Consider the following 4002-nt stretch of genomic DNA (forward strand, 5'->3'; position numbering starts at 1 on the left):
CATACTCTCATTGATTGTAACTGGTGTGTCAAAGCTGTTTACACGTCAAAATTATAATAAGGTACAAAATATTTTTCTGGCCTTGGTGCTTGAATTTCCTCAGGGTATTTTTCAAATGCATGAGTGCAAATCCACATAGGCAGTGAGAAAGAAAACTTCGATATTAGGATAATTATGTTTTAACTAATAATAAAGCAAGCCCATAAATCTCACAACTCTAAAAGCCTCTTGAACCTCAAAGGCTATTATATCAGTTATAACTATCATCAATTTATCAATCAATCAATGGTATTTATTGAGTGCTTCCTATGGGCTGTACACCGTACCACAAGCTTGGTAGAAACAACAGATTCAGTAGACATGATCCCTGCCCTCTAGGTGCTCACAAATCCAGTGAGGGTGCTTAGAGTTCATCAGTCATGAAATGCAATCCCAATTTACTGCAACATAATGGAGGATATCCCCTCTCAGTGTCATACCTGGAGAGTTCCCAGTACTCTCTCAGTCTTGACTACAGGAAGGAGAGTCAGGCAGAGGCATACCCATTCCATTCCTAGCTTGGGCAGTGGTTAGCGAGCGGAAGGCAATCTGCTACAAGTCAAAACTCACCAGTGCTGGGCAACAGTGATATGGGAGAGAAGCAAGGGCGAAGACTCAGGTTTACTGTGTGGAAGGAGGAGATGGTAAACTATTTTTGCATTTTTACCAAGAAAAGTCTATGGATACACTATCAGAATGATTGCAGATGGAGGAGGGGCGTTCTGGGAGAGATGTTTCCATGGCGTTGCTATGGGTCAAAGATGATTCAACGGCATAAGACAAGACAATGGAGGATATGAGAGTGACCCAAATTAAAATCTAGTTAGCCTGTAGGATTTATATCCAATTCTGGTGCAAACTGTCCATGCAGAGTTGGATTCAGATTTTATCAAGTCATCAGTGGAGCTCCCAAAAACTAAATATGCTTATTTTTCCAGAAGGGGTCTGGGGAGCAGCACTGTTTCAGGCTTCCTATCCCATACTCTTCTTCCTCTGATGGAGTCTCCACAGGCCACATCCAGGAACTTTACCTGGCCTACTGAATACAAGTAGTCCACCTTATTGCTATAGGACCCCTCAAGCACAGTTATAGGAGACAGCAGCTCTCTCCAGGAGCAGGTCTACTTGATGGCCACTGTCCACTCTGCCTTTTTTCCCCATTTAAAAATCCTCTTAAATGCTATGGCTTGAGTGAGACTGAGGAAGTGTGTGTGAAAGGATAATCAATCGATCAATCAATGGTATTTATTGAGCATTTACCGTGCGCAGAGTACTGTACTAAGAGCTTGGGAGAGTGCAGTTCAACAGAGTTGTTAGACATGTTCCCTGCCTCTAATAGTTTAGAGAATAGGAACAGGAGAAAGGAAGCAAAGAGGTCAATAAAGCAGATGCCCTTACAAGAGTGTGTTCATACAGGAAGCAGCTCTATGTTGAGGCAATGGGTAGGGATAGGAAGATTGCATGTGTGTGTATTGAGTAGAGATTAGTCTAGGGGGAAGCAAAAGTCGGGAAAGGGAGACAGAGAAGAAAGACAGAGATAAAGAGAACCGGGCAGGCGGGGAGACAGACACAGTATCCCAGTGAGGCAGTAGGCCCAACCTCCCCCTCAACCATTCTCTGCACAAGCCTGACAACTCTGCCCACTACTCTCCAGGGGTGTCTGTGCTGAAGGAACAGGACAGGGAACTGAGTTGCCAGGCCTGTGGAGTAGCTGCAGAGAGGGAGTTTTGGAACTCTATCTCACTGGGACACTTGGCTGTCCTATATGTCAATTTATCTGGTGAGTACTAAGTTTGGGTCACTGTGTGTTTGTGTGTGTATGAGTGTGTCGATTCCTCTTGCCTGTACTTGTTTCTTTCTTTCTCTTTTCTCACCTGTTCTCTCCCTGCCTGCTCCTTTCCTTGTTCTCCCATTCTGACCTCACCTCCTCAAATAATTTCCTATATAGCATGCAGGAAGCAGCCCAGGGTGGCAAAGGAAATAATCTTCGAATTGGAGGTTAGTCACTAGGAACGTGACAGCAGCAGAGGAGGATTAAGGGCAGAAAGTGTTCTGCGGCTGTGATCACCCTGTTTCTGCTACCAGTCTAGTGGTAGTGGAACCTGCTGCTACAGCCCAAGTGGCAACACCAGAAGAAAACACAGGGACAGGAAGCAAATCCGCCTCTCCCTTGCTGCTGCTTCTTCACTCTGGCCAGCATTTCTGTCCTTTCCCCAGTGCTGCTGCTGCTGCTGCTGCTGCTGGTGGTGGTGGTAGTTCTAGGACCCTTCTCCCTAGGGTTACCAGCTTGGAGTAGTCCTCCGGCACCAGAAACCCCTTGGGATAGAGTCTAGAAAGGCCCTAGCAGCTGCAAAGGAGAGAGCAGATGAGAGAGAAACACAGAGAAAGAAATAAATAGACGGGAGTAATAGCAATATACACAGTTCCTGCCCACCCCCCCAGCCCCCCGCCCACCATACACACAGACACACAACACAGTACTCACTAGAGAAATTGTTTCTCCCGGCATTTCCATTGGAGTTGTGGCCATCTCAGAATATTCCAAAATACCCCATAGGTGGATAAAGGAGAGTAAAGGATATGGCCCTTTCTCAGACCTTTGATTTTGCTAATAGATGGCTGGATGTTAAGGGGGATGGAGTTCCAGGAAGGAAAGAGGGAGTGAACAAGAGGTCAGGAGTGGGAGAAATGAAAGAGAGGCACAATGATTATGTTAGCTACCCACTGCCACCCACTTAGGTTTTGCAGTGATCCAGCTTTTCCATTCCACGACGGTTTAGCCCACCTCTCAGGGTCGCACCTGGAGAGTTTCCAGTACTCTACCAATCTTGACTATAGAAGGGAGAGTCAAGCAGAAGCATGCCCATTCCATTACTAGCTTGGTCAGTGGCTAGTAAGTGGAAGGCAATCTGCTACAAGTCAAAACTCCCCTGTGCCAGGCAGCAGCAGCATGGGAGAGAGTCAAGGGCGGAGACTCGTGGTTACTGCATGGAAGGAGGCAATGGTAAACCGCTTCCATATTTTTACCAAGAAAACTCTATGGATACACTACCAGAATGATTGCAGATGGAGGTGGGGTGTTCTGGGAGAGATGTGTCTGTGGCGTCGCTGTGGGTCAGACACGACTCGACAGCATAAGACAACAACAACTGTTTAGCCAGTCCTCTACCAGCCCAGCAGAAATCCCTCTTGCCTATCAGTGCAGCCTTCAGTAATTCTCACTTCAGTAGTGTGGGGAGAGGATAACCCAATCCCATTTAGTCCTCAGTGAAGTAGACCTAACACCAGACTTTACTGTATTTATCTAACACTTGAACTTGGCTTGAGAGCATTGTTTTAAAATGCTTTCTTTAGGGCCAATTCAGATTATTTTATATATTTTTTCAAAGCTCTCACTTGAAACACCTAAGGCCCCTGGCTTTTAACCTATGGCAGCAACTGTACTCACTACCTCATTCCCACTTATACCCCAGAACACCTAAGGAGAATTTGCCTCATTAATACCAATAAAAAATAAACTCAAGACAGAAAAATCAAAATCAAGAGGGAAAGAAGTCTTAAAAAAACACCCAGAAGGCTATGGGGAAGTGAATTTGGTGATTTAATCATTAAAAAATAAAAAAGTTATGAAGTCAAGAGCTGTCACTGCTAAGGCAGATAAGTAAATGCAGGGAGGGTAGGGGAGAGAGATATTAAAGGCTTAAGTCAATACTAATGTTGGTGAGAGGGAGTCATCTGGAGAGGAATTACCAATTAGGAATCCCTCAGGGAAAAAGTAGATGGAGGAGAGAAAAAAATTCCAAGGTGAAGGCTTGAAACAGTTTACTGTGAAAGAGAAAATGAGACATTTCCATCAGAGATGAAAAAGAAATGCAGAGATCTGTGGCTAGAACCCAAAGCAAAGCCCAGAAAATCCCGGTTTGGTGGATGGTCTAAAGAATTAGAATGCAGTTCAGAAACAAT

At 45.0% G+C, this 4002-nt stretch overlaps 2 non-coding genes across 2 annotated transcripts; both read left to right on the forward strand.

The window, feature by feature from the left end:
• Window positions 1-461: 461 nt before the first annotated feature.
• On the forward strand, window positions 462-599 carry LOC114808535. Its single transcript, XR_003756382.1, has one exon. It is a non-coding gene; the product is annotated as a small nucleolar RNA SNORA7 (small nucleolar RNA).
• A 2222-nt stretch (window positions 600-2821) lies between these two features.
• Window positions 2822-2959, forward strand: LOC114808347. Its single transcript, XR_003756193.1, has one exon. It is a non-coding gene; the product is annotated as a small nucleolar RNA SNORA7 (small nucleolar RNA).
• The last annotated feature ends 1043 nt before the right edge of the window (window positions 2960-4002 follow it).

This window comes from Ornithorhynchus anatinus, chromosome X5, assembly GCF_004115215.2.
Source record: "Ornithorhynchus anatinus isolate Pmale09 chromosome X5, mOrnAna1.pri.v4, whole genome shotgun sequence".
NCBI lineage: Eukaryota > Metazoa > Chordata > Mammalia > Monotremata > Ornithorhynchidae > Ornithorhynchus > Ornithorhynchus anatinus.